Source organism: Giraffa tippelskirchi, chromosome 13, assembly GCF_054371585.1.
Source record: "Giraffa tippelskirchi isolate mGirTip1 chromosome 13, T2T-mGirTip1v1.2.pri, whole genome shotgun sequence".
Lineage (NCBI taxonomy): Eukaryota > Metazoa > Chordata > Mammalia > Artiodactyla > Giraffidae > Giraffa > Giraffa tippelskirchi.
In genome coordinates, this window is record NC_137287.1 from 86,608,846 (window position 1) to 86,621,668 (window position 12,823).

The window sequence follows — 12,823 nt, forward strand, 5'->3', positions numbered from 1 at the left end:
TTTAAGTTTAGAGTTAAGCGGAACAGACACCAATCTCCAAACAGCCCCCAAGTAGGTTGGAACATTGCACACAGATTTTCTGTGATCACTTTGGTTTGAGGGAGGCAACTGGGAGCTGATCAAGACTGTACTGCTCCAGACAGGAGGAGGGTACAGGTGAGTGATGCACAATGAAATTCCTTGTTACACTCTGTTCCGAATTTTTCCTAATTGTCTGTTTACTTTGTTGCTGTAGATCTTTGTTTGACTGTTTTCCAGAACTCCTATGAGGTTTTTCAGCTGCTTACTCTCTCTTTTTTCATCTTTCCTTGGGAGAAGTTAGTCCTCCTAGCTCATCATCTTGCTGGCATCATAGTACATGTTAAACTTTTGACTTCACAATATCCCCATGTAGCATCGCATGATAATTTCCCTTACTCTTCCTGAATTTGTTGTAATTTAAGTTGTTTATAGGTTTTTCTTTTATGGATAATGCTGAATAAGATAGTAAGTTAAGTAAGAAATATGTAAAATATGTATCAATTATATTATGAGAGTACTCTAAAAGTTATATAACTAAAGACAAGGTATAAGTACTCAAAGTCTGTTTGCACATTGCATATGGTGTCCTAAAGCTATTAATAGTTAACCTCCAATAAGGACTTTGCCAAATGTCTGGTTTTGGTATCCTGTTCAGGATTTCACCACTGTAAGGTCTGTAAAGCAAAATAATTTTTCTGGTGGGAAATGTAAAAAAGGAAATTTATTTCCTTTTGAAGTTTTAATTCTTTATTAAGGGATAGCATTTTGAAAAATCCTTATTAAACACTTTTGTATGTGTGTGTGTTTGTACTGTAAGGTGGTTGTTTCAACTGATGTTTGATTGAGATTGGTTTCATAATAGAAAAATAAAAAATATTACTGTGTAGAGTTTCTTGTGCAGCTAATGATTAATAATTGTTCAGCACATCTCATTATTATTTGATACTTGAGGTTATATTGGTTAAAAAAGTCAAACAAGTTAACTGATTTCAACTCTCTTCTTACTCTATGGGCACTGGTTTAGTCATGCTCCTCCTACAATATATCAGCTAACATTTGATCCTGCAGCTGGGTGTTACCTTCCTGTTATTTATAACTGTGAGGGAAGAAGAAGAAAAAAATCAGTCTGCTTACTCAGAGGAGAAACAGGCAATGGATCCCAAAAGCCTAGTGAAGCTTAATGATGGCCACTTCATTCCTGTCTTAGGATTTGGAACCTATTCACTTCCAGACATAAGCATAGTGATTTGGGGTTGAGATATAAAAAATAGTAGATGCAACATGAGTGAAAGGGATGTGGGGTCTCAAGTCTTGAGTCCCCGTGTGACACTAGAAGGGTCATTTGGTTCTATTAACCAGGCTAGAACCATGCCCTACGAAAGAGGAGAGAGCATCCAGTCTTCACTCTGCTTCAGGGTCTGAGGCTGTGCTCTCCTGCAGATTACTCTGGGTTCCCCTCCAGTTTCCATTTCTTTCACAGTTTGGCAGAAGAGGTGAGACTTGGCCATCAAGATCACTGACTGTCAGCTGCTTTGCTTTGAGTGGGATTGCAATGGTGGGGTTTCTCTGTATATTTCATTAGTTCCAGAACACTTTCTTTCTTCCAAAAAGACATGATCCAGAGAAGCATTTGAGGTGGAAGGTCCTGAAGATGAGGTGACTGAAAAATAATGGGAGAGAATTGCTTTTCTACTGTGGGATACCTGCTTGGTGCCAGGGCGAAACACTCCAGTTGTGTTTTCCCCTATACTTCTCTTTCTGCTTGGAAACTGGTGGGAACTGATGGGAACTATAGTATCATTTAAGTGGGGAGGTGGATATAACTGAGGGGATATCACTGAGGGGATAAACTACAGTCTTATAAGCCAGGTTTTGCAATGTATTCTTGGGTTTCATTGTGTGTTTTTATTAAAGTATAGTCTGAAGAGCTTGGGCATAAGTGGGGCTAGTGGACAAGTCTTTAGACTGGAAGGCAGAAAGTTGGCTGTCTCTCTTGTCTTTAGAGCATGTAATTATCACAAGGGACTGGTCCTTAAACTTTGAGTCTCACTTTTTTCATCTATAAGACAGATAGAAATATCCAGAGACATTTTGGAAACAGAAGATAGGACTTTGTAGTACTCAGGGGGTGAGGGCAGGGAAAGGTCCAGGCTGTCAGTGAAATTCACTGGTTCATGGCTCAGTACATCCCCAAATGCCCAAGCATTTAAGAAAAACCAGGAGCTGACACAACAGAGGGAAGTTAGACCAAATATCTATCTCCTTGAAATAGGAAAGATTCTGAATCACATTAAAAGAAATGGAATATTATTCAGCATTATAAACAAAATAATCCTGCCATTTGTAACCACACAGATGAACTGGGAGAACATTAAGCTAAGTGAAATAAGCCAGAAATAGAAAGACAAATACTACATGATATCTTTATAGGTGGATTCTCTAAAAGTGGGGCTTGTAGAAGCAGAAGAATAGAAAAATGGTGACCAGAAGCTGGTGTCAAGGCTGGGAAAAATGGAAAGATGTTGGTCAATGGCATAGACCTTCAGTTATAGGATGAATAAGCCTGAACACCTGATGTATAGTACAGTGACTATAGTTAAAGATAATGTGCTATAACTTGAGATTTTGTTAGACTAGATTTTAAGTCTTCTTACAGACAGCCTTAATAGTTAGCTCTGAGAGGTGATGGATCTTTTACCCAGCTCGATTGTGGTGATTATTAACTATGGATACTTATATGAGAACATCACTTTGTACACTTTGAATAGATACAGTTTTACTTGGTGTATTCTGTGTAGTTTCACTGGTAGACAGAGGTCTCAAATACTTTCACTTGGTTTTTTGCTGCTTTTACCAGGCACCTTATATCTTTATATATAAGTATACATCTCACAGTATAAATGCTACCCATGACTACAACTTAATCTGAGTCTTTTGGCTTCTAACAGCAAATCACTGAACCTGGAGGTGTTCTTGGGTCCTCTGAGGTCACCAATCAACGACTGGTTGCTTGGGGTTGAAGGGTTCCTGGGTGTCCATGGAATAACTCACCAGGAATGTTCAAGGAAACTGTCATGGGTTCATCACCACACATATAGAACTAACCAAAGGCACAAAGAAAAGTCGATCCTTGGGAAGATCAAAGCTTGTACCTTAGCAATCTCTTAATCATGTGGATATTCAACATTTTTGTTTATGTAGACTGCTAAGAGTGAAGCCCAAGAAGTCACCCAATTTGCTATAGAGGTTGGGTTCCGCCATATTGACTGTCTCACGTGTACCAAAATGAAGAGCAAGTTGGCCGGGCCATTCGAAGCAAGATTGCAGATGGCACTATGAAGAGAGAAGACATATTCTACACATCAAAGGTGCTATGCGTGTTGTGTGTGAACATGTATGCAAGTGATTGTGCCAAGGTGACAATTATATAATAGGATCATTTGTTTGGTGATCTATGCTTGTTGGTAAATTCCAAAAGTATTAGAATTCCCTGGTGGTTCAGTGGTTAAGACTTGGTGCTTTAATGCCGTGAGCACAGATTTGATCCTTGGTCAGGGAAGTAATATCCCACAAGCCTCACAGTAAGGCAAAAAAAAAAAAATTACCTGGAATATTATTAATAACATTTCCATTCTTTAATCTCTACAGCTTTGGTTAACTTCCCTTCGACCAGAGTTGGTCCGACCAGCCTTGGAAAAGTCGCTGAAAAATCTTCAACTGGACTATATTGATCTCTATATTATTCATTTTCCACTGGCTGTGAAGGTTGGAAATATGTGTGATCATGTCACTTTTATTTCTTGTGTTAGAATGTGCATCAACTTGCATGGATGGTTGAATTAAGATTTGTCTTAGTACGTTGAAGGGATGATTACACTAGAGTAGAGTCCCCCAAACAATAATTTGTGATCATCTTTTCACTGAGTTTCTTTGAATCCCTTATATGTCTCCCAAAGAAAGGAGTTAATAATCTGAGAGTCTCTGCCAGAAAAACTTGAGGAAGTAGAAGCAGGCCAGTTCTGCACACAGTTCTGAATATGACTCCTGGGTCTCTGTGGATTTCATGAACCAAGAGTTTGGTGCAGCCACGGTGAGAATGACACTGACTTACATTGAACATGATGAGTTTCTCTTGTCTTTCACCCTTTCAAGTTGAGCATATTTGGTGGTGCTCCCTCTGGGTGCGTCTAAACTTTGTTCCTTTATAAGGACTTGGGAGATACTGCTGCCTCTCTTGCCTGACTTCATCATGAGGTTTGTCGACTGCACTTAGCTGTTAAGAATGGTTTACTGAGAACTCTTGATTTCAAGTTACAAAAAGCAGCTCAAACCATCTGATGCACAATAGCTTAGTGGACTGTGTAGATGACAAGTCATAGCCACAGACAGATTGGGGATTTGCAGTACTCTTCAGAAATGTCTCCTAATTTCTATCCCTTATCAGGATGTTACTCATGGTTTGCTTACTTTTTACTGAAAATTTTCCACTGATGGCAAATATGACCTTGGGGCAGCTCAACGTTCATGGCCATGAACATTTGAGATCATGTCTTAATCTTCTACAATCTGTAACAACTTAAGGAGAGTCTTGCTGGTTCATGTGCCTGCCCTAGGGCATCTGATGTTCAGAGGGAAAAGGAAATCTGATTATCTAGCCCAGGTCAAGTTTGAAAATTTATTCTGGAAATAAAGCCATGTAACTTATTGCCATTCTCAGATCAGAGATATTTCAAAAGAGGGAAGTACAAGAACAGACAAAATTCACAGAAGTCACTTGAAGTACTTTATAGGACCTAGAAAAATTGTACTTATTACAACATGTATTGAGTGTAAAAAAGTAGAATAAGCCTCCCTTCTAAAGACCTTGCTTACATATCCATATGAAATCACTTTGCAAATATTCGTATCTAGAAATTTGTAAACCTACCTCATGTAGGTTTAATCCCTGGTGCCTGGAAGCCTTGCTAAATGTGGAGAAATTATTTTGTGACATGTATAAAATGACTGTTTCTATTCCAGCCAGGGGAGGAATTATATCCAAAAGATGAAAATGGAAAACTGATAGCTGACTCAGTGGATCTCTGTCACACATGGGAGGTGAGTCCCAAGAGTAGAGAGTTAGAGGAGAAACAAGGAGAGAAGAAATCTCCATCAATTCTTCTGCCTGTGAGAATGGGCTGTGGACCATCAGACTCAGCAGTTCATGAACTCTAAGGGATGTGATGCTGGGATTGTGGGGAGGAAACCATTGCTGAAATGTTCACAGAGAGGAACAGAGGAAGAGAATATGGGACAGTGAGACAGACATCTATTTCCTTTCATGTGATATGTGTTCTCCAGGATTTTCCAAGGAGGAGATGGAAATTCTTTTTCTGTCATGCCATTCTTCCCCTCTTTCCTTCTTGATAATCAATGCTAATTCTTGCTGGATGACACTTTTTACAGAATTTTCCAGCTTTTATTCTTGTTCTATTGCCTATTCCACGTGATTTTTCAGCATCCATTCGTCCCCAGGCCCTGGAGAAGTGTAAGGATGCAGGGCTGACCAAGTCCATCGGGGTGTCCAACTTCAACCACAGGCAGCTGGAGAAGGTCCTGAACAAGCCGAGGCTCAAGTACAAGCCCGCCTGCAACCAGGTGATCAGCTCGGCTCCTTGCCCTCCTGCTCTTCAGACCCTCCTTCTTGCCTTGGAGCCTGATGTCTGTCTGTCTGTCCTCCCCTCCTGTTCATCCGACCTTTGTGGGTCAAAGGATTCTAGAGAGCAGAGCCTCTGTCTGGACTTTGTGAATGAAATTCATAACGATATCTCTGATAAAGTCTGGGTGGATAGGTGTGGAGGGCTTCCTGGTAAATTGTTGGTAGAATCCAGAACTAGAGAAAGGAGGCGTTTCCCTGAAATGGAAGGATGACCAGACAGAGGGTGAAAGTGGCTTGGAGTGAACTGCAAGCAGGAAGGAAGACCATGAAAACCTGGAATGGATTCACGTTGAGGTTTGACAGAAACCAGCAAAATTCTGTAAAGCAATCATCCTTCAGTAAAAATAAATTAATTAAAAAAAACCTGGAATGAGAAGTAAATTAATAAAGAGACAAATCAGCTGGGATGGGTGTTAAGCATTTGTGTGGGGTTCTTTTGGCTGAATCCAAAATCTTGATGTCTTAGCATTTATGAGTCTCAACAGGGAGCACAGAACAGAAAAATGTGCTGGAGATGATGGAAATCATCTGGGTTAGAGGGTTAATTTAAAGGCTCATGGTGATGCTAACATTACATGAAATATTTACTCACAAACATTTACTCAGGTGTAGAGCCCACCTTCTGATTATTCAGTCTTAGACTGGTTTTCCCATCCGTGTCTATCATAAATTTATCTGTATAAACACACTTTTCTCTATTTCTCTCTTGGTGTTAATATTTCCAGTTTACATTTTTTTCTGTTACATTAATAATACCTTTCCATATAATCTGACACTCTTCTCTGTTGACATTCTACAGGTGGAATGTCACCCTTATCTCAATCAGAGCAAACTGTTAGATTCTGCATGTCACATGATATTTTTCTTGTTGCCTATGCTGCTCTGGGATCCCAACGACTAAAGGAATGGTATTGAACCCTAATGAAGACAACAAGCAGTTTATTTAAAATTCAATTTTTGATAAAATAGTTTAAATCATATATTACTCAGGTAACTCATAGGCACAGGGGATAGCAGGGAGGGATGGAATGAATCCTTCTCTTTGATCTTCCCATCACCCAGCCAATTTTTCTACATTGTATTAGATTGTCAACCCATCAATAAAAAATGTCTGCATTAAAATCTATATATAATCCTCCAGTTGAGACCAGAGACACAAGCTTATATTATGATTTACTTATTTATTAAAGAATGAACATATTTCTAAAAATAGATGTCTAAACCTCACATATCTTTTATCTAAAATTGGGATAATAATATGCAACTTCCAGGTCTATCATGAAAAAAATTTCAATATGAACCATTTTTGTAAACATCTATAGAAAATTGCATAATATAAATAATGATGAAATGAATAGTTCTATGTTTTGGACTATTCACCTTGTATCAATACCTGTGAAAAGTGACAATTAAAAAAAAACATTTCCCAGTCTTTTTACATCACTATTTCTTTTCATGCTATTGTACAAACTTTAGAGCTATGAATGGAGAAAAACAGCAAATGAGAATTAAAAAAGGAAAAAAAATCCACGAGTTTGGCAGTTCTGGTCTCACTCATACATGCATCCAAATGACTGGGAGAACTTTGTAAGTACAGATTGGGAGGTGCCACAGTTGAGGTTCTGATTCAGTGTGTCTGCATTTAAGCTAGGAATTTGTATTTCTAACAAGATCCCAGGTGATACTGATGATGCTGGTCCCTGGACCACACTTTGAGAAGCACTGGTATAGAGTGGACATACTTGGTCTGTTTGGAAAAACTACTCACAAACTGAGTACTTAGTCTCAGCTCCTCAGCATTTCTGAATTTCCTTCCAGGGTGAACCTGGACCTGCCTGTTTTCTTGGAGGACCCGGTTCTTTGTGCCATTGCCAATAAGCACAAGCAAACCCCAGCTCTGGTTGCCCTTCCTTACCAGATACAAAGTGGGGTTGTGGTTCTGGCTAAGAGTTACAACAAGAAGCAGATCAAAGAGAACATACAAGTGATGAGTGGGGCTGTGGGTAGAGGGCTCCTAAGGAATATCCTTCACAAGGGTCATTCTTTGTCTGTCTCTCAAGACTTTCCTTGAGTCAAGACAAGTTACCTGTTCTTCCCTGTGCATGAATGTGTTGTGTGTGTTCCTAGTGATTTTCTCCTCCTGATGTGGTAACAGAAGAGGCGGCATGGTTGGAGAGGGTTCAGGTTGGACAGAAAACAGAGATTTTAGTTTTAGGATTATGTCAGCCATTTATTCTGTCATCTTGTGCAAATGACATATTATTTTCTTTGTTCTCAGTTGATGAAATTGCATTATGTGATTTTTTTAGACCATTTGAACTGCTCCAACAAAATATCACAGATCGAGTGCCTGAGAAAAATTGAAATTTGTTTCTCACAGTTTTGAAGCTGGAGATCTGAGTCAGGGTTCCTGTGTGGTCAGGTGAGGGCCCTCATCCAGGTCACAGACTTCTCTTTGCATCTTAATATCATGGAGGGGGCAACAGAGCTCTTCCAAGTCTCTTATATGAATATGCTATTTTTAAATCTCATTCGCGAGAGCTCCACTATCGACATTTCAAAGGCTCCATTTCTAACACCATCAACATGTAAATTTGAGGGCACAAAAATTATGGCAGCAATCTTTAACCCCCAAACCATCATGGTTTTATTTTGCATTTCTCTGAATATTATAGAGTTTACATTTAATCTTCTTGAGTTTCTCTCTTTGTGAAGCTCCTCTTCAAGACTTTGTCCACTTTAGCTAGGTTGTTTTTCTTTTGATTTATTTGTAGGAGACCATTACTGTACCCTTAGTCACAGCTATACAGGAAACTCTCCCCACTTTCAGGATTTAATGCAGAGATCATTTCTGTGTCTCCTGATTCTGTGTTTTGACAATCAGCCTGAACTCTGCTCAGCTACTGTCCTCTTAGCTGGTCTCTCTCATGCATTTGCAGCTCAGTGCAGAGCAGCTCAGCAGTTCTGCTCTAGTAGGTGGTTATGACTCTTGTCAGAGGAGCCTGCATGCTTCTCCATGTAGTTTTACATATATATTTGGCTAGACTGTGGTCAACTAACCTGGTTATCACGTCAGCACAGTACTATGATCCATAGTCAGTTAATGAAAAAAAATACTCCTCATTTCTAAAATCAGAACTGACTCATCAATTCTGGCAAATTTCACTGCCCAATGCAGTTACAGGTCCACCTAAATCAAGGTCAAGTGTATGGTCCCCTAAAAAATTGTTTCTTTGTTTCCATTCAAATTTGGCCCTGCGATATACCTAGAACTGGTTTTTCAACATAATATGAAAATGGTTATATATATGTTTGTTTATTTAAATGGAAATCTAAGACAGCAAGAATATCAAATCAATTTATCTTAAAGGAAATCAACCTTGAATATTCATTGGAAGGACTGATGTTGAAGCCGAAGCTCTAATACTTTGGCTACCTGATGTGAAGGGCTGACTCATAGGAAAAGACCCTGACTCTGGAAAAGACTGATGGTAGGAGGAAAAGGGGGAGACAGAGGATGAGGTGGTTGGATGGCATTACCAACTTGATGGGCATGAATTTGAGCAAACTCTGTGAGTTGGTGATGAACAGGGAAGCCCACCTTGCCACAGTCCAGTGTGTCACAAAAAATTGGATATGACTTAGCAACAGAATAAAAACAACATGTCTATATTTTCCACAGATTTTCATTGTCAACTCTGTCATATAGAGAAAGCCTATAAGTACATTTCTGGCCTCTTTCTTCTATTCAACTATTTGGTTTTCTGTACTGTGTTATTAAATTATAAAATAAGTCTGATGTTCAGAATGGTAAATTCTTCTTAAAGAATGTCTTGGCTGCTTTTTATTAGTTCTTCTTTTATTTAAAATTTGGTATCACTTTACTGACTTCTACAAGAGAATATGTATGTCAATCTTTGATTCATGTTGTACTGAAATACTAGATCACTTCAGAGAAAACAAATTTCTTCACAAAACTGAGCTATCCATTTCATGATTACGATGTGAATTTTTAATAATTTAGGTGTTCTTTAATGTTGAAACTTTTCATAACTTTATCTACAAAGGCATTTACATAAAGTTTCTTTTGGATTCATTCACAGATAATGAGTAAGTTTGATATCAAATTCTTGGATAGGCTTTTGCAGGGAAGCTTCCTCCCCACACGGCTTCAGTGCAATACTGTCACACTTAGGGCATGTTGGGGAGAGTGAAGCAGTCTAATGTTTGTTCAGGTGCAGGTATCAAGTCAGGAGTGTCCAAAGACAAAAGGGTATTTTAGTACATTTGTTTTCTGTGTGAAGTGATTCACTTAGAAAGATAAGGAACTGATGCGCTGTAATGTTTGTGAGGCAGACAGAGAAGGAGAACGTGTGGGAAGGAGAGGTGAGAACTCAGCAGAGGGTCCCAGGCTTGTTCACCTGGAAGCTGAGGACAGATACGGCTTCCCTGTCCCCTCTTCTTGTTCCCATCCAGCTGGAAAGTCCTGCAGTCCCCAGGGGGAGGCCGTCTTCTTGGGGGAGAGGTTAACATGATTCTTTTTTCCTTTCAGGTGTTTGTCTTTGAACTGACTCCAGAAGACATGAAAGCAATTGATGGCATCAATAGAAATATAAGATATGAATTTCTAATGTAAGTGATTGTTTCACACAGACAGTTGTGTTTTTTTTTTTGGTAGCAGGCAGATCAGCAGGGCAACTAAGCTTTTTAAAAACTTGATTCTAGGAAAACAGTCCTGATTCCAGCATAGGAGACAACCAGAGTCTTCCTGCTGACCTCAAAGCAGAGGTTTTCTCCTGGGCTTTTTCTCTGACCAAAAGAAATGATTGGAACCTAGGACAGCCCAGCATTAAAATCCTCAGAGTTGACATCATGGTGATTTCACCACTTTGTGCCCCTAATCCCTGTGCCTGGTGCACCTCCTCTCAGTGCTGAGGGACCCAGTAAACACAGAGGGCACAGTGCCAGCAGCCCACTATTCTTACAGGGACCTGTGAACATGTTTAATTCTTTTTACATCAGGATAAAATGGTTATATTAATAAAAACCATATAATAATGAATCCTTTCTGGATTACATTCGTGTTTTATTGTTGTTATTTAGTTGCTTAGTTGTGTCCAACTCTTGGGACCTGTGGACTGTAGTCTGTTAGGTTCCAGGGTCCATGGGATTTTCAGGCAGGCATTTTGGAGTGAGTTGCCATTTTCTTCTCCAAAGTATCTTGCCAATCACTGAACCCATGTCTCCTACTTGGCAGGTGGATCCTTTACCACTGACCACCTTGGAAGCCCCCATTCATGTTATTCCTAACACAATGATAAAACATGTTGTTGATACTTTTTTATGGAGGAAGGTCCCATGAAGGCCAACCTGCAGCAGTGTTGAGAAGTCACATGGGCCTGCTTCCACCCCATCTCCTAAGGATCTGATGGATTTTCTCCCTTACGGACATTTCTTCTCCAAGACACAATCCATTTCTTTCAAATTAATCTCTTCATTGATCTTTTTCCCTATTACAACTCCCATGTCCTCATCCTTGCTATCTCAGAAAGCTGAATTACCAGTAGATCATGAGCTTAACTGATCCTCTAGTGAGTGACTGCTGTATCCTTCACAGGACACACCCAGGTATGATCACCTGAGTCTCTCTGGTTTCTTGAGTCAAGACTCACTGCAGTTTAGCCTTTGTCCAGCAGAAGTACATCCCCTGGGAAGCCGCCACCTCCTTGACTTTGACTTATTCACTAACATAGAATTCCAGTTGCCTCATTATTACAGGAGAATGTCAGGATTGAAGAGACGAAAGAGAAATTTGGAAGACAGTTTAGAGAGAGAGGAATGCAAATTATTGGTACAGCAAAGATTTTGTTTGAAGGGAAATATCTCAAAACTCTCCCTATTGTTTGTAAAACTATATCACAATTCTGATAAAATACATGATAAATGAAAAAAAGGTGGAAACTTTCTTTTCTGTCCTTAAAGGCTTTTAAGTATAAGTCTATGCTTTCCTTCATTAGGCTGTGAATGCCTAGACTTATTCCTCTTTGTGGGCTCATGTCAACAGCGCAGCATCTGCACTTTGAATTGCTCAGAATGCACTCTTTAATGAATTGAATTGAAAAGGACAAGTTTAGAAAGAAAAATAGAAACATGGAAAAAAGAAAACAATAGTTATACTAATTACTGAGTAACCAATTCTTTAATACATCATAAATTAAGAAAATATCAATGCCACTTTGTGCTGTATGATTATTCAGGTGACTGGTATCTCTTCAATAGATTAGAATTTCCTTAATGGAGACATTCTGTATTTTTGGGAGTGCTCAGTATCTGCTTATCCATGGATATGCGAAAAAGAGCAGCTAATTTATTCGCTATGATCCTTCTCATCGTCTAGGGACAGAAGTTCCATGAAGGGGCTGAAATGATCTCCAGAGTTAGCCCCAGGTCTTGTGCCCTCTTAAAATTGTAACCTGAGTCAAACTACCTGTCACTATGGAGTGACAATTACACGTGAATGTTGGGACTGGATGTGCTGGTGCCATGTGCACATGGAACAGACACCTGATGTGTGCTTGTTGGGGGAGAAGGAGGGATGTGTTTGTAGATTTTGAATTTTAGCCCATCCTGACTGCACTCACAGAGTAATGCTCTCTATGACAACATAACAGACTTAATAGATGAATCCTCCTCCTTCTCTTTCAGTGGTGTCAGTCACCCTGAATATCCATTTCTTGAAGAATATTGATTCTCGGGTCTCACTGTGGTTCTTCAAGAATTTCTTGCTTTTGGGGCTATGAAGAAGATTTTTGTAAGTGGTGAAGGTGCTTGAATGAAGTGTCTGAACTTTTGAAATTGCCTTTCTTGTGAAAAAATAAACAGTTTTTGAAACAATTAAAACTTCAAAGTAAGAATACTCTTTTTTTCTGATAATTAAAAAACATACAGGAAATTTGGAAAGTAAAAGAGAAATGATAGAAAATAAAGATAAGCTGTAATTCATCATTAAATAATACTTTAGTACATTTTCCTTATAGAATCCTATACAAATTTGTGTGCATGATTATTTACAAAGACAAATAATCTTCAATCTACAGGTTGTAA

At 39.1% G+C, this 12,823-nt stretch overlaps 1 pseudogene; it reads left to right on the forward strand.

Moving 5' to 3' along the window:
- Positions 1–1,173: 1,173 nt before the first annotated feature.
- LOC145531337 (aldo-keto reductase family 1 member C3-like) lies at positions 1,174–12,467 on the forward strand (annotated as a pseudogene).
- The last annotated feature ends 356 nt before the right edge of the window (positions 12,468–12,823 follow it).